This window comes from Pongo abelii, chromosome 4 (assembly GCF_028885655.2).
Source record: "Pongo abelii isolate AG06213 chromosome 4, NHGRI_mPonAbe1-v2.0_pri, whole genome shotgun sequence".
In the NCBI taxonomy this organism is placed as follows: Eukaryota; Metazoa; Chordata; class Mammalia; order Primates; family Hominidae; genus Pongo; species Pongo abelii.
Genome location: NC_071989.2, coordinates 87,979,893 through 87,998,126, shown reverse-complemented (window position 1 = coordinate 87,998,126; position 18,234 = coordinate 87,979,893). Strand labels below are relative to the sequence as shown.

General features: G+C 40.7%; 1 protein-coding gene across 4 annotated transcripts in view; it reads right to left on the bottom strand.

Moving 5' to 3' along the window:
* Window positions 1-4,478, bottom strand: part of ZFYVE16 (zinc finger FYVE-type containing 16) — a 71,193-nt gene extending 66,715 nt beyond the window's left edge. Inside the window, exons 1-2 of one of the 4 annotated variants that reach the window (XM_024246882.3) lie at window positions 4,075-4,193; window positions 465-592 (exon numbers count right to left, since the gene is read on the bottom strand). The gene's annotated coding sequence lies outside the window, so the exon portion shown is untranslated. Of the gene's footprint in view, window positions 1-464; window positions 593-4,074; window positions 4,239-4,349 lie in introns of those variants that run through there. The other 3 variants (XM_009240858.4, XM_002815701.5, XM_054555676.2) reach the window with 3 other exon arrangements.
* Between the last annotated feature and the right edge of the window lie 13,756 nt (window positions 4,479-18,234).

The following is an 18,234-nucleotide window of genomic DNA, read 5'->3' as shown; positions in this document are numbered from 1 at the left end:
GGCAGTAACATGGAAGATTAACCAGAAAACCAACAAAACCAATAGTAAGGAGACACCTAAAATGGTTAAGGTAAGAGATGAAGGCCTGAGCTGAGATAATGCAGTGGAGAAAAAAAGGAAACAGATATAAAGGTGGCTAAAATGAGCCAGGCATGGTGATGCCCGCCTGTGGTCTCAGCTACTCCAGAGCCTGAGGTGGGAGGATTAGCTTGAGCCCAGGAATTTGTGACCAGCCTGGACAACAGAGTGAGATCCTGTCTCAAATAAAAATAATAAAATGAAATAAAAGAGGCAAAATAATGAGAAGTTGTGGAGACTGAAAACAAGGGAGAAAGCTGGATTAGTGCCAGGTTTCCACCATGAGTGGCTAGGGTAGATGGTGGTGCCACTGACCATGACAGGCAATACAAAGAGGAGCAGGATTAAGGGAAAACATGAGTTCACGTTTGGACTGTTTGAAGTACCTTGAGAACATCCTGGGAGAGATATCCAAAAGGCAGTTGAATATAAGAATCTGGAATGCAGGAGAGAAGTCTGAGATAGATAAAGATTTGGGAATTGGCAACACACAGCTGTTAATGGATGAGATCACCTAGGAAGAGAATATATTTAGAAGAGCACAAGCGCCTGTTATCAGATAACTAAAGATCACAATTCATGTTCCTAAAACCATCCAGGATAAAACTTTGCCCAGTTATATGTACTTCAGTAGAAAAATATCCAACATAAAATGTTAAATGAAAGAAAATCAAATCGCAAAACTTTAGGCATAGTGCAAACCTATTTTTACAAATGTTGTAAAAAATTAACAAACGCATAGTAAAAAAAATATGAAGGAACAAACATTAATGATGTTAGTAATACTATAAATCTAGGAATGGGATTATGTAAGCCTTTCAGAGCTACATGATATGTCTTCATACTATTTTACTTTTTTTTATAAGCATGTACTTGGCCAGCGTGGTGGCTCACGCCTGTAATTCCAGCACTTTGCGAGGCTGAGGCGGGCAGATCACAAGGTCAAGAGATCGAGATCATCCTGGCCAACACGGTGAAACCCCATCTCTACTAAAAATACAAAAAAAAAAAAAATTAGCTGGGCGTGGTGGCACGGGCCTGTAGTCCCAGCTACTTGGAAGGCTAAAGCAGGAGAATCGCTTGAACCCCAGGAGGCGGAGGTTGCAGTGCGCCGAGATGGTGCCACTGCACTCCAGCCTGGCGACACAGCGAGACTCCATCTCAAAAAAATAAATAAATAAAAATAAAATAAATTAAAAAAAAAAAAGGCATGTGCTCTTGTAAACAGAGAAAACATAATTTTGTTGTTTCCCTTTAAAAAAAGTACAGCACATTTCCTAAGGTCGGGTGAGGTGGCTCGTACCTGCAATCCCAGCACTTTGGGAAGCCGAGGCAGGCAGATCACAAGGTCAGGAGATCAAGACTATCCTGGCCAACATGGTGAAACCCTGTCTCTACTAAAAATACAAAAATTAGCTGGGCATAGGGGTGCGTGCCTGTAGTCCCAGCTACTCAGGAGGCTAAGGCAGGAGAATTGCTTGAACCCGGGAGGCGGAGGTTGCAGTGAGCCGAGATCACGCCGCTGCACGCCAGCCTGGCGAAAGAGCGAGACTCTGTCTCAAAAAACAAACAAACAAAGTACAGCACATTTCCTTACAATATATTTAAGAAGATAAAAATGTGTTAGAAAAACACTTGGACACTGGACTATAAACGGGCAAATAACATCAACAAACTAGTAAGATTATGAAAAAATATTCAGTGCACTATCAAAGTAATGAGAATTAGAACATATACCATTTATTGCCTGCTAAATTGAAACAATTTTTTAAAATAATAAAAGTACTCGATGTTGGTAACGGTGTGATTTTTTTTTTTAAAGCATGTCAGACACTGCTGACAGGAAATAAACTGGTACTATCTCCCATGAAAACAATGTGACAATATGTATCAATAGCCTGAAAAAGATTCCTAATATTTGATCTAACAATTATCTTTTTAGAAATTTTAGAAAAGAATCCATGTGTTAAAGCTCTCTTAGAATGTATCTGGCAGTTGTCTGGTTTTTACTGGACTCCCCCCAGCCACCTCAAAAAGAAAATAATTCAAAACAACTAAAAACATGCAAAGATATTTCACTAAATTATTAGTTGAAACAATCTAAACACCAACATTAGTGCACAAAAGAAAATTATACAGGCATCAAAAGTAATGTGTTTAACAAACTCAAAAAAAAAAGCAAAACTCTATGACCTAGCAATTCTACTTACAGAAAAACACTAGCACGCATACACCAGAAAACATCACAAAGAACTTTCACTGTTGTAAGGGTTGTAACAGTGTAAAATTTTAAACAACCTAACAGCCCACCAATCCAAAAATGGTAAAACCAGCTTTCTCAAACTGTGGTCTCAGGACCCCTGGATGTCCCCAGGAGCCTTTCAGCAGGCTTGTAAGATCCTCGCTTTTCCTGCTACATATCTGTTCAAGGCTGGTGTTTTCTTCATACGCTTCAACCTATACCAGATAGCACAACAGACTGAACAGAAGCAAATATGAAAATCCAGCTGTCTTCTATAATGCCAGACATTAAAGTGATTTGCAAAAATTTGAAACAACGCCACGCTCCTCCTCTAAGTTTTGTTTTAGAAAATAGTTACTTTTCACTAAAAAATTATTTAATACATGAGTCTGTGATTTTTAAATGAATAAAACATTTTCAATTTTCTGAGTTTTAATTTCCAAAATGGTAAATATACTGCAGCATTAGGAACCAAAAACTCTATTGGTCCTCAATAATTTTTAAGCGTAATTATCCCCAATCATAATGTTAAATGAACTGTAGCACTATTCTATCATGTAACATTATGATTGAGGATAATTAATGGGAATTTGGCTTTATCTGTAATATAACTGTTTCAAAAGATACTTTGCTTATGTATAATCAAGAAGTCATTTTTAGGAAGCTTTTTAACAACATGGGGAAATGCTTACAACGTAATTTAAATCAAGGAAAGCAGACAATCCAATGATATAAAATCTCATCTCAAGAAAATGCACAGGGGAAAAAAAGACTCAAAGGAAAAAAGTCAAAATATTATAAGTAACTGATTACTATTACATGGTGGAATTATGATTGATCATTTTTCCTTATTCTTTATTCTATTTTTTCAATTTTTGCCGCTAAGCATGCAGTTTAATAACCAGGAGAGGAAAAAAAGGAAGAAATTAGGCGAAAAATTATATATAGTTCTACTGGATTAAACCATTAAACTCCTGCCAACTCAAGAGACGACAAGCTCAAGTGAATAAACGGAGGAATCTGATTGAATCAACAAAGTGCCTATTTTTTGAATTGAAAAGATTAACTTAATATCAAATGTATGGACTGGTTTCCATACAAGTCAAACTAACAAGAAAGAACATCCTTAGTCTGGAACATAATATTTGCAATCACGGTAGTACAAATAAGAGTTAAAAATAAGGTCCTCCTTTGGAGTTCTCAAAAGTACCAAAGGAAAGGCAGCGGGAAAGACGGCCACTGCATCCTGCTGGTCTCTAACCAAGAGAAAATGCATGGGTGCGGGAATGGGCAGTGCGAGAGCACCGGCAGCGATGAGACTCCTCTGCGAGGACCGAGCCTCTGCCACTCCTGAAGAACCACAGTCCCCTCCGCAGTCGCAGCCCCTCCCCAGGCGGGACGGCGGCGCCGGGGCCCTTCTCCTTCCGTCCGCTGGGGTCTCTCCCCCAGGAGCGCCGGCCACTCCGGCGGCCCGGGAGGGTAGAACCGGGCAAACAGCCGCCGTGATTGCCCTCCCGGTCCAGTCCGGTCTGGCCCTTCAGGCTCCAGGATGGGACATCAGATTGGAGGGCCAGGGTTCCCCGGCCAGCTCCGGGGGCTCGGAAAAGGAATCGGTCGGGGCCCAGGCTCTGTCCCCAGAGGAAGAGGGCCAGACCCAGCGCCCAGGTCGGCGGGTCCAGCGGTCACCCCGCCCCCTCTGTGGGAACAGCAGGGCTGAGGGGAGGCCGAGACGACCGGTCACGGGGGGCTCTTACCTCCCCACAGCCCCTGCGGAGCTTTTTGGGAACTCGACACGACGTCGCGCTGAGGAGCGAAGAGCGACCCCGGCCGGGAGTCCTGGGAGTGCCAGACCCCGGCTCAGGGTTTCTTTCCCCGCCCCGCCCCCGGGCAGCGCAGAGAGCGCAGGCGCAAAGGAGGCTTTCCTCTTCGGCTCACGCGCCCCCTCCCTGGGCATCCGCGGCCGTCTCCAGGCCCGGAGCGCTTGCGCACTACGACGCAGGTTCCGAGCCAGGGGCGCTATACTTCTTACCGGAAGTGCCTGAGTGGGCTGTAGGGTGACGGGGACGCCTGATGATTCGGCCTTAGGTCGGGACTCGGTTTTGCACTCGACTGCGGAATCGGGAGGCCACTCGCGTCAGTGTCTGACTTCCTTTACCCTTCGCTAACCTAGAGGCAGCTTCCCCGGCCTCAGCCTTAGCCCTTTGCTGAGCTTGCGCGGCGTTCCGGTCTCTACTGGACAGACCCGCCTTCCCGGCAGCGGGCTAGGCCTGCTCTCCGCGCTGCTGGCCCCTCGGAAAACATAACTTTTTGTTTACTTCAAACTGATTTTACAACACGCTGCCCCCCCGCCTCCCCCGCTTCCCCTTCCTCCTCCTGGCAGCAATAAAAATGCTCCCAGCCAACCCTGAGCTCCAAGCCCCTCCAGCTGACTGGACATTCCCAGCCACCCTTTCCTTCCCTTCGCTGCGTTAGTTCTGCATTTTTTTTTAAAGCGGCCAGTAGAACAGCTGTCTCCCTGTCTAAAAGCAAAAGCTGACTTATCTGATGGAGAAATAAAATGTCACTCACTTGATGTATATTTGCTTGTTGAGTTTTGCTATTTTTACCACAAGTTTCCTATAAATTTAAATGAGAGACCCGGCGCGGTGGCTCACGCCTGTAATCCCAGCATTTTGGGAGGCCGAGGCGGGAGGATCGCTTGAAGTCAAGAGTTCCAGACGGTCCTGGGCAACATAGCAAGACCCTGTCTCTACTAAAAATGAAAATGAAAAAATCAGCCAGGCGTGTTGGCGCGTGCCTGTAGTCCCAGCTACTGGCTGGGAGTCTGAAGTGGGAGGATCACTTAAGCCCAGGAGGTCAAGGCTGCAGTGAGCTCTGATGGCAACACTGCATTCCAGCCTGAGCAACAGAACCAGACCGTGTCTCTAAAAAAATAAAAAATAAAAACAAGGGAAGAGACATACATGTGGGATCAGATACAGACAGATACAGGGAAAAAGCAGTGCCTCAAAGGTTAAACAGCTCACAGTTCATACTGATCTTTCAAAAATTGCAAGAATTGGCCGGGCACAGTGGCTCACACCTATAACCCCAGCACTTTGGGAGGCCGAGGCAGGCGGATCACCTGAGGTCAGGAGTTCGAGACCAATCTGGCCAACATGGTGAAACTCCGTCTCTACTAAAAATACAAAAATTAGCTGGGTGTGGTGGCGGACGCCTGTAATCCCAGCTACTTGGGAGGCTGAGGCAGGACAATCAGGACCATTGAATGAACACAGGAGGCAGAGGTCGCAGTGAGCCAAGATCGAGCCAGCACACTCCAGCCTGGGAGACAGAGCAAGACTCCGTCTCAAAAAAGAAAAAAAATTGCAAGAATTATAATTTTTCGAGTATTCCAGCCACATGTGATTTGTGATGAAAGATTTGAGAATCAGGGTTCGCAACTTAAATCTGCAGTTTACAACTATGGTTCCTGATCTTTGAAAGATACTTAATCTTTAACCTTGGTTTTCCTAAACAACAAAATGAAATAGCCAAACTTTTGATTGCCTAAAGTAATGTATGTATTGAGCATCTGCTTTGTGACAGTGTGTTAGATGCTTCACTTACATTATCACATTTAATCCTAAGAATAATTCTACAAACTACAGTATGCCTTTTTCCTACTATGTGTTAGGCATTGTTCACAGATAAAATAAAATGGGGCCACTGTCCATGGGGAACCACAGTCTAGTAGCAGAGACTCACATATACAAATGCATACTGGGGACAGAAGTATTTATATACTAAAGTGTGAGGGTAAAAAGAATAGAAAAAAGACACAAACACCTTAAATAGATCAATGGGGAAAGTATATACAAAGGTCAGTTCACAAAATATGAAATTTAAATGCCTACTACACAATTTACCAATCAATATTCAAAGTCATTAATAATAAACAGAGACAAAAAAGAGGTTGTCAGGCATGTAATTACCCAATCTGTTTAAAATGTGAATAAACTCCATTGGTGACAGAAGAGTGAAGTGGACACTTACACCCTGGGAGGGATATAAATTGGGACAAAGATTTTGGAAAGTTATTTGTCAAATCATATCAAGAAACTTATGAGTGTTCACATGACCCAATTTGATCATTTCTCTTTTGGAAGTTATAAGGAGATAGTCCAGAAGACGAAGATCTCTGTGGAAAGATACTTAACCATAGTAAGTAAATTGATAAAAGTCGAAAATCCACCATTAAGAGAATGGTTAAAATAATTACTGCATATATGGGATTAAAACTATTAAAGTTATGTTTACAAAGAATTTTTAATGACCTGAGGAAATTACCTCATGAAAAAACATTTTAAATATTTAAAAATATTTAACATTGCCTATGTAGTATGAGGTCAGCTACAGTATACAATATATGTAGAAGAGTGAAGAAAGTATATCAAAATGTTGACAGTAGTCATGTCTATCTGATTAGAATATAGATGTTATTATCCTGGACAGTCTACATTTTCTACAACATCTATATATTACCTTTATATTCCGGGGAAAAAGAAAAAAACCTCTAATGTAACAGGTGTGATAAGTTGACCAGGAAACCTAAGAATCCATTTTCCCTGTCATTTCAAGTATGGGCTTTAGAGTCTGATTACCTGAATTTGAATTCTAATTCTATAACCTATTAGTTGTGTGGCCTAAATTTTCTAAGCTTAGATGCTCCTGTAGTCAAATGCTAATAGAACTAATACATTGATTGAGATAATCCACATAAAGTACTCAACTGAAGCACTGACTGTAAATGATGAATAATTGTTATTCTTTTTTTTTTTTTTTTTTTGACAGGATCTTACTATATCACTCAGGCTGAAATGCAGTGGTTGGATCATGGCTCACTGCAGCCCCAACTCCTGGGGCCCAAGTGATCCTCCTACCTCAGCCTCCGGAATAGCTGGGACCACAGGCGTGCATCACCATGCCCAGATAATTTTTATTTTTATTTTTTTAGAGCTGAGGTTTCACTATGTTGCCTATACTGGTCTCAAACTTCTGGGCCCAAGCAATCCTCCCAATTAGAATTCAAATTCAGGTAATCAGGTAGTCAGCCTCCCAAAGTGCTGGGATTACAGACATTAGCCACTGTGCCAGCCTAACAATTGTTATTCTTGATGGTTATATTTCTTTTTATAAATTGATCAGTTACATTCATGTTGTTATATCAGTATCCTATGAATTTGGCTAATGCATGTATAAGTTCCCTGGAGCACAATTACTTGCAAATACATTTTAAAACTGAATTTCTTAGTCTACTAAACTGAGAATAAGATACAGGGACTTGATGACCACTCCACATGTTTGTCACTATATGAAGACTCATTTGCTTTGTTTTTGTTTCTGTTTTTGTTTTTTAAGGAGAATAAGTTTGTTCATATAAAATTTATAGCCTTTGATTACCTTTTAATGCCAAATGTCTACTAAAAATTTAATCTGCTAACAAAGCAATTGCAATACTTTTAGTAGATGTTTAGAATTATAATAACCTTTCCTAATTATGCTTTGGAAGAGTATTTAATTTGGGTTCCACAAAACTTCTGATCTATAAAGTAGTAAAAATAGATGAAATCAACCAACAAACCAAAGTTCAAATCAATGACTACTACTTTAGCCCAATAGTTCTCTGTGGAGGTGAGGGGTGATTTTGCCTCCCGGAGGACGTTTGACAATGTCTGGAGGCATTTTTGGTTGTCACAACTGAAAGAATGCCACTGATATCTAACAGATATAGGCCAGGGATGCTACTAAATGTCTTGCAATTCATAAGACAACCCCCAACAACAAAGAAGTTTTCAGCCTAAAATATCAACAGTGCCAAGGTTGAGAAACCCTGATTTAGCCAGTGAGTGGTTTAAAGCTAGTATATTTCTTCCAATTCCTAGTAAACAGTTCCTTTTTTTTTTTTTCTGATGACCACAGCGGCACAAATGTGAGTTCAGAAATTCAGAACTGGGTTTTGAACTTCTACATAAGGCCCTATACCAATGAAAATTAAACTTTGTACCAAGCAGTACCCAAAGTTAACTAGACTAGAGAGAAAAAATCTACCATGACCAGTTTTATGGAGCAGGCAGCTGGTCAGTTGTACTCTGGCACAGAAAAATGCTCCATTCCTATTGTTCACTTGCACCAGACACACGTATCATCACTTATTACTAAGAACCACTTTATAAATAGCTGTCATTTATTGATCACCTACTGTTCTCAGCCTTTATCTAATAAGTAAACCAGGTGTTCCCGCAGTATGAACATTGTTGCTCATCCATAAACAAAACCTGAAGTTCAGGAATTCTCCCTGCTGTTATAACTACTTTGTTAAGTACAGCAACACTTACTGGTCAAGGCCTTTATCAAAACAGCAAACTGAAGAACACACTATCAACAGCCCATTCTCCTTTTGTACAAAGTGCTATAATTTAGTATTGGTTCTTGTGAGAGATGCTTTTCAATTCTCTAAGGAAAGTTTTAGTTGTGGTGCTCAGACAATCGCTGTAGATCCTTGTATGTAATACAGCAACTGTATTTACTTAAAGTTATAAAGTCAAAAAGCTCAAATAACCAATATTTTTTCTGAGTTCTTTAGAAATATATGACAAACAATAAATTAATGACATAGCAATGATTTGTTGATAAACATAATAAATCTTATGAACTTTCTATATCAACAGTAAAAAAGAGGAATAACTGGTGTTTAATTCGACAAATACTTATTCATTTTTTGTTTTGTTGTTTTGTTTTGTTTTGTTTGGTACAGGGTTTCACTCCCATTGCCCAGACTGGAGTGTAATGGCTCGATCTCGGCTCACTTCCGCCTCAACCTCTGTGGCTCAAGTGTTTCTCCTGCCTTAGTCTCCCAAATACCTGGGACTATAGGCACATGCTACTGCACCTGGCTAACTTTTGTATTTTTTGTAGAGGCAGAGTTTCGCCATGTTGCGCATGGCTGGTCTGGAACTCCTGGGCTCAAGCCATCCACCAACCTTGGCCTCCTAAAGTGCTGGGATTAGAAGAGTGAGCCACTGAGCCCAGACAGTTTATTAAACATAATTGCATTGTTTTTCCTATTGATCATGCAGTCATTGCAAGATCTTGCAGTGCTTTTGAATTGACAAAGAAAATAGAGATAAAGTTACATGAATTTTTAGAATTAAATTGTGTTTTATTATATTAAGGTGATTTCCTTAACCATTATAATAAATGAAAGCTTATTCAATTAACCTGGTCGAACCCCTCTCTACATATATATTCAATAAGCAAAAAGAAATGGTCGGTATGGCATGAACCTTAAATTATTTTTTAAAACCAATTGTTATTTTATAATATATTGATTATATTATTTTGTTAACAGATTCAACAATTGTAGCTATGTTAGCTAGTGGCTTCATGTTATTTTGTAACATGTAGCTATGTTACTTTGTAGATTCACGTTACTTTATCACACTAAATACAAGAAATGTGGCTTAGTTTTTGGCTTTGGAACTGAGTAATAAGGAAAATCAACAAGCTACTAAAAACTCAAATGCCTTTCACACACAAATGAAATTGCACTCTGTATTACCTTTATTTGTTTATGGGTGTTTCTTCTGCTGTGCAGTGCATTATGCTAGGAGTTGGAAGAAAGGTGAATAATTCATGTTTTTTGCCATGAATAAGTTCACAATCCACTGTATCATTCTTTTATTTACTAACAGATATTTGAGAGACTGATGGCAGATGATAAAGTTACAAGATCTTTGTGTAGATTCTTGGTCAATTAAATTTTCCATGAATTCCTTTGTTGATTGAAATGAAAAAGAAATCTGCATATCAAATTCAGTGTCAAATCAAATATTAACGAAAATGAATCCTTGCCAAGTTTGGATCATAATTGCTAAAAAATTCCATGTATCAGCTTTGACCTCTAAAGAGCTCAGTTTATAACAGTGGTTTCTGCATTTGAGGAAATCATCCCAAATGTAACATGTCTGGGCAATTTATTCCGTAGACCAACCAGCCATGATTGAATAATCTACAGTTATTATTATTATTATTATTAGACAAGCTCTCACTCTGTCACCCAGGCTGGAGTACAGTAGCCCAGTCATAGCTCACTGCAGCCTCAAACTCCTGGACTCAAGTGATCCTCCCACCTCTGCTCCACAAGTAGCTGGAACTACAGGTGCTTACCACCACATCCAGCTGATTTTAAAATGTTTTTCTAGAGACGGTGGGAGGGGGTGAGGGGTGGTGGGAATGTCTCATTGCGTTGCCAAGACTGGTCTCAAACTCCTGGTTTCAAGTGATCTTTCCACCGTTGCCTCCCAAAGTGCTGGGATTACAAGGCGTGAGCCACTGCAGTTTTTATTATTTTCAAGAGAAACAGGTATCCTGATGATTTTAAGAGGCTTAAATTCCACAATAATATGAACTCCCAAAACTATTTCCTTTTCATAAGTAACCTGGGTAAAGAAAATATCAAAAGAAAATTAAACTCAACTGCAGCATTGCAATTTTTCATTTCTTTCCTGTTTCTTGGCTGGTCTTATGCTAACAAGCAATTTTACACTAGGGATTCTTTGCCCCAAAGCACAAAATGTGACCTGGAACTATTAGTTAACTGCTGGTATTTAAGTGCTATGTAACCATGTTAAAACACTCATATTTCAAGAAAAAGGAATTTTAAACTTTTTCAAAGAAGATAAGACCTTTGTTAAAATTATCTGCTGGTCCATGGCCATTAATAAGATCAGCTGTTTGGAGCAATGTCACTGCTATTGATTGACTATGTTCTCCAAAATTCATGTATTGGAATTTAATGGCCAATATGATAGTATTAAGATGTGGGGCCTTCAGGAAATAATTAAGTCATGATGAGGGCATAGCCTTCATGGACAGGATTAGGACCATTATAAAAGGGCTTGGAGCCTGGGTGACATAAGGAAACCCCATCTCTATAAAACATGTTTTTGTTAAATTAGCCAGGCATGGTGGCGTGTGCCTGTGGTCCCAGCTAGGGAGGCTAGGGCAGAAAGATTGCTTGAGCCTGGGAGGTCAAGACCTGCATGCAGTGAGCTGTGATCACACAACTGCACTGTAGTCTGGGTAACAGAGCAAGACCCTGTCTCAAAAAGAAAATTAAAAAATAAAAAATAAATAAAAGGGCTTGGTGATATGGTTTGGGTGTACTTGAATTGCATCTCCCAGAATTGCCACACATCGTGGGAGGGACTCAGGGGGAGGTAATTGAATCATGGGGCCAGTCTTTTCCATGCTATTCTCATGATAGTGAATAAGTCTCTTGAGGTGTGATATGGGTTTATCAGGGGTTTCTGCTTTTGCTTCTTCCTCATTTTCTCCTGTCACTGCCATGTAAGAAGTGCCTTTCACCTCCCACCATGATTCTGAAGCCTCCTCAGCCATGTGGAAGTATAAGTTCAATTAAACCTCTTTTTCTTCCCAGTCTTGGGTATGTCTTTATTAGCAGCATGAAAATGGACTATGAAATGCACTTGGGTTCACTCTCTTCCACTCTTCCATGTGAGGACACCAAAACAGCACTATATAGAAAGAACAAATCTTCCCAGACACCAAACCTCCTTACACCTTGATTTTGGACTTCCCAGCCTCCAGAACTGCAAGAAAATAAGTTTCTGTTTTTCGTAAATTGCCCAGTCTCAGGTATTTTGTTATAGCAGCACAATATGACAGTCACTAATGAAAAAAATGCTTACAGTTTTGATGATCATGAGAACTAATTTTTTTTAAATGCAAAGAAAAGTTTGGAAAGAAATCCACTAAAATATTAACTGTGATTATCTTTGGATGGTAAATCATGAGTGATTCCCCTCTTCTTTCTGAGAAAAAAAAACAACTTGAATAATTGAACTCTTTCTTTTTAAAAGTATTGCTAAATTCATAATTAAGTCAACCTATTACCTCACATTTATGATGCAATCTCTGCATACAGTATATTGCATGACTGTGTATCACAAGCCACAAATAAACCAAAAGGATGAATGAGCACTTGTGTCTGGTTGCTGCCTTACAGGTGGCAACAAGAAACAGTCATTCCCAAGGCTCAAGTATGATACAGCTTCAACATCATGACACAGGGTCTCTCATCAAATTATTTGCCAAATATTTTCAGTTCTTCTTTCTTCTGGTCATATGATGGCAGTGTACTTCCTGGCCCCCTTGAGGTTAAATAGGGCCATGTGACTGATTCAGGCAAATAAATTGTGAGCAGAAATGACATGTCATTTCTGGACTGAATTCTTTACTCACCAATGTGAGATCCTCCTGAGCCTACTTTCCCTCTGGCATAACAATAGACAAGATTTGATACTGTGACTGCTCCATCAGCCTGAGTCTCTGTGGGATTTCAATGAACAGAACACATCTAGAGGAAGAAAAAAAAACCTTGTTGTTTTGTGCCCTGGGATTTTGAGAGTGCTTTAGTACCACAGCATAATTCAGTCTATCCTTGAAGATAAACTGGAACTTTGTGTTATGCCCCTGAGATTTGTGGCTGGCTATTCTGATTGATACACTGAGATAGTGCTTCAATGAGACTATCTGCAACAGCATTGTTTCCTAGCATGTTTTTCCTTTGCAAGTGAATTACTCTATATTCATGGTCACAGATCTTATTTTTATCTATACACCCACCCATTTTATCCCCTCTCCCCCACAATTAGATTATCTTGAGGCAAAGCTCATTTATTATATATTTTATCTCTAAATTTTTCTACATGTATATTTAAAAGATAAGTAGAAAACCTACAAAGTAGAAATAATGCAATCAATCCCCTCGTAGCCAATCCCATAATCCAGCTTCAATATGGACAACCTAGTTTCATCTATTCCATTACACACCCATATGATTTGAAAGCAAATGCCATATGTTATATTATTTCATCCATAAATATTTCAATATATATTTGCAAAAGAAAATAACTCCGCCTGGGGGCAGTGGCTCATGCCTGTAATCCCAGCACTTTGGGAGGCCAAGGCAGGGAGATAACCTGAGGTCAGGAGTTCAAGATCAGCCTGGCCAATGTGGCAAAACCCCGCTCTACTAAAAATACAAAAAAAAAAAAAAAAAAAAAAAAATAGCTGGGCGTGGTGGTGCGTGCCTGTAATCCCAGCTACTTGGGAGGCTGAGGCAGGAAAATCGCTTGAACCCAGGAGGCAGAGGTTGAAGTAAGTGAGATCCAGCCTGGGGAACAGAGCAACACTCTGTTTCAAAAAAAAAAAAAGAAAAAGAAAAAAAGAAAGAAAGAAAAGAAAAGAACTCTTCACAAAAATCTAATAATAATACCATAATCATTTCTGAAAAAATTTAATAATAATTCTTCAATATTATCAGATATTTAGGTACTGGTATTCATATTTCTAATTGTTTCATAAATGCCATAATTTTAACGGTTTAAATGAATCAAAATCCAAATAAGATCCACATACCGAGATTAGTTCATGTGTAATAATGTTTCCTGTTTCTTTTTTGTTCCTAGCAATTTATTTTTGAAAAAAGTTGTGTCTTTCGGCCTGTAAAATTGACAATATCTAGATTTTTCTTTTTTGCATACATCCTCCCCATTGTATCTTTTAACATGTTTCTCTGCCCACTATGTTTCCTGTAAACTTGTAGTTAGGTCTAGAGGCATGGTTTGATACAGGCTCAGTGTTTTGGTAAGGCTGCTTTATAAGTGGTGTTGTGCACTTCCATCAGGAAACACATGATATCTTGTTAGCTCTCATTCAGTGATGTTAACAAACATTGATAATTGCTGCTTGGATCCATTCTTTGATTTGGGGTTTGCAAATGATGACATTCTTTTTTTTTAGACGGAGTCTCGCTCTGTCACCAGGCTGGAGTGCAGTGGTGCGATCTCGACTCACTGCAACCTCTGCCTCCCAGATTCAAGCAATTCTCCTGCCTTAGCCTCCCAAGTAGCTGGGACTACAGGCGTCTACCACCACGCCTGGCTAATTTTTTGTATTTCTTAGTAGAGATGAGGTTTCATCATGTTGGCAGGCTGGTCTCAAACTCCTGACCTCAGGTGATCCGCCGGCCTCAGCCTCCCAAAGTGCTGGGATTACAGGCACAAGCCACCATGCCTGGACCAAATGATGACATTCTAATCTATCATTTCTTCTTGGAATTGACTACACCTTTTTTATGTAGTTTAAAATATAATTACATATTTTTTTTAAATTCCCTTAACAACTATTTAGTTCTCCTGAAATAAAGTTTATGCAGGAGGCTGGGTGCAGTGGCTCACACCTGTAATCCCACATTTTGGGAGGCCGAGGCGGGCGGATCGTGAGGTCAAGAGATCAAGACCATCCTGGCCAACATGGTGAAACCCTGTCTCTACTAAAAATACAAAAATTAGCTGGGCATGGTGGTGCACGCCTGTAGTCCTAGCTACTCTGGAGGCTGAGGCAGGAGAATCGCTTGAACCGGGAGGCACAGGGTGCAGTGAGCTGAGATCGCACCACTGCACTTCAGCCTGGTGACACAGCGAGATTTTGTCTCAAAAAAAAAAAAAAAAAAAAGTTAGGGGTGGTTCCAAGATGGCCCAATAGGAACAGCACCAGTCTACAGCTCCCAGTGTGAGCGACGCAGAAGAAGGATGATTTCTGCATTTCCAACTGAGGTACCAGGTTCATCTCACTGGGGATTGTCAGACAGTGGGTGCAGGACAGTGGGTGCAGCCCACTGAGCATGAGCTGAAGCAGGATGAGGCATTGCCTCACCCGGGAAATGCAAGGGGTCAGGGAATTCCCTTTCATAGCCAAGGGAAGCTGTGACAGACGGCACCTGGAAAATCGGGTCACTCCCACCCTAATACTGTGCTTTTCCAATGGTCTTAGCAAATGGCACACCAGGATATTATATCCCACACCTGGCTTGGAGGGTCCCACACCCATGGAGCCTCGCTCATTGCTAGTACAGCAGTCTGAGATCGAACTGCAAGGCAGCATCGAGGCTGGGGTAGGGGCGCCTGCCATTGCTGAGGCTTGAGTAGGTAAACAAAGCGGCCAGGCAGCTCGAACTGGGTGGAGCCCACCACAACTCAAGGAGGCCAGCCTGCCTCAGTAGACCCCACCTCTGGGGGCAGGGCATAGCTGAACAAAAGGCAGCGGAAACTTCTGCAGTCTTAAATGTCCCCGTCTGACAACTTTGAAGAGTAGTGGTTCTCCCAACACAGAGTTTGTGATCTAAGCACGGTCAGACTGCCTCCTCAAGTGGGTCCCTGACCCCCGAGTAGCCTAATTGAGAGGCACCCCCAAGTAGGGGCAGACCGACACTTCACACAGCCAGGTACCTCTCTGAGACGAAGCTTCCAGAGGAACGATCAGGCAGCAACATTTACTGTTCAGCAATATTCACTGTTCTGCAGCCTCCACTGCTGATACCCAGGCAAACAGGGTCTGGAGTGGACCTCCAGCAAACTCCAACAGACCTGCAGTTGAGGGTCCTGACTGTTAGAAGGAAAACTAACAAACAGAAAGGACATCCACACCAAAACCCCATCTGTATGTCACCATCATCAAAGACCAAAGGTAGATAAAACCACAAAGATGGGGAAAAAACAGAGCAGAAAAGCTGAAAATTCTAAAAATCAGAGTGCCTGTCCTCCTCCAAAGGAACGCAGCTCCTCGCCAGCAATGTAACAAAGCTGGATGGAGAATGACTTTGACAAATTGAGAGAAGGCTTCAGATGATCAAACTTCTCTGAGCTAAAGGAGGAAGTTCAAACCCATCACAAAGAAGCTAAAAACCTTGAAAAAAGATTAGACGAATGGCTTACTGGAATAACCAGTGTAGAGAAGTCCTTAAATGACCTGATGGAGCTGAAAACCATGGCACAAGAACTACGTGATGAATGCGCAAGCTTCAGTAGCCGATTTGATCAACTGGAAGAAAGGGTATCAGTGATTGAAGATTAAATGAATGAAATGAAGCGAGAAGAGAAGTTTAGAGAAAATAGAGTAAAAAGAAACGAAGAAAACCTCCAAGAAATATGGGACTATGTGAAAAGACCAAATCTACATCTGATTGGTGTACCTGAAAGTGATAGGGAGAATGGAATCAAGTTGGAAAACACTCTGCAGGATATTATCCAGGAGAATATCCCCAACCTAGCAAGGCAAGCCAACATTCAAATTCAGGAAATACAGAGAACGCCACAAAGATACTCCTCCAGAAGAGCAACTCCAAGACACATAATTGTCAGATTCACCGAAGTTGAAATGAAGGAAAAAATGTTAAGGGCAGCCAGAGAGAAAGGTCGGGTTACCCACAAAGGGAAGCCCATCAGACTAACAGCGGATCCCTCAGCAGAAACTCTGCAAGCCAGAAGAGAGTGGGGGCCAATATTCAACATTCTTAAAGAAAAGAATTTTCAACCCAGAATTTCGTATCCAGCCAAACTAAGGTTCATAAGTGAAGGAGAAAAAAAGTCCTTTACAGACAAGCAAATCCTGAGAGATTTTGTCACCACCAGGCTTGCCCTACAAGAGCTCCTGAAGGAAGCAGTAAACATGGAAAGGAACAACCGGTACCAGCCACTGCAAAAAACACGCCAAATTGTAAAGACCATCGATGCTAAGAAGAAACTGCATCAACTAACGAGTAAAATAACCAGCTAACATCATAATGACAGGATCAAATTCACACATAACAATATTAACCTTAAATGTAAATGGGCTAAATGCGCCAATTAAAAGACACAGACTGGCAAATTGGATAAAGAGTCAAAACCCATCAGTGTGCTGTATTCAGGAGACCCATCTCACATGCACAGACACACATAGGCTCAAAATAAACAGATGGAGGAAGATCTACCAAGCAAATGGAAAACAAAAAAAGGCAGGGGTTACGATCCTAGTCTCTGATAAAACAGACTTTAAACCAACAAAGATTAAAAGAGACAAAGCCATTACATAATGGTAAAGGAATCAATTCAACAAGAAGAGCTAACTATCCCAAATATATATGCACCCAATACAGGAGCACCCAGGTTCATAAAGCAAGTCCTTAGAGACCTACAAAGAGACTTAGACTCCCACACAATAATAATGGGAGACTTTAACACCACACTGTCAACATTAGACAGATCCATGAGACAGAAAGTTAACAAGGGTATACAGGAATTGAACTCAGCTCTGCACCAAGCGGACCTAATAGACATCTACAGAACTCTCCACCCCAAATCAACAGAATATACATTCTTCTCAGCACCACATTGCACTTATTCCAAAACTGACCACATAGTTGGAAGTAAAGCACTCCTCAGCAAAGGTAGAAGAACAGAAACTATAACAAACTGTCTCTCAGATCACAATGCAATCAAACTAGAATTCAGGATTAAGAAACTCACTCAAAACTGCTCAACTACATGGAAACTGAATAACCTGCTCCTGAATGACTACTGGGTACATAACGAAATGAAGGCAGAAATAAAGATGTTCTTTGAAACCAATGAGAACAAAGACACAACATACCAGAATCTCTGGGACACAATCAAAGCAGTGTGTAGAGGGAAATTTATAGCACTAAATGCCCACAAGAGAAAGCAGGAAAGATCTAAAATTGACACCCTAACATCACAATTAAAAGAACTAGAGAAGCAAGAGCAAACACATTCAAAAGCTAGCAGAAGGCAAGAAATAACTAAGATCAGAGCAGAACTGAAGGAGATAGAGACAAAAAAAACCCTTCAAAAAATCAATGAATCCAGGAGCTGGTTTTTTGAAAAGATCAACAAAGTTGATAGACTGCTAGCAAGACTAATAAAGAACAAAAGAGAGAAGAATCAAATAGACACAATAAAAAATGATAAAGGGGATATCACCACCGATCCCACAGAAATACAAACTGC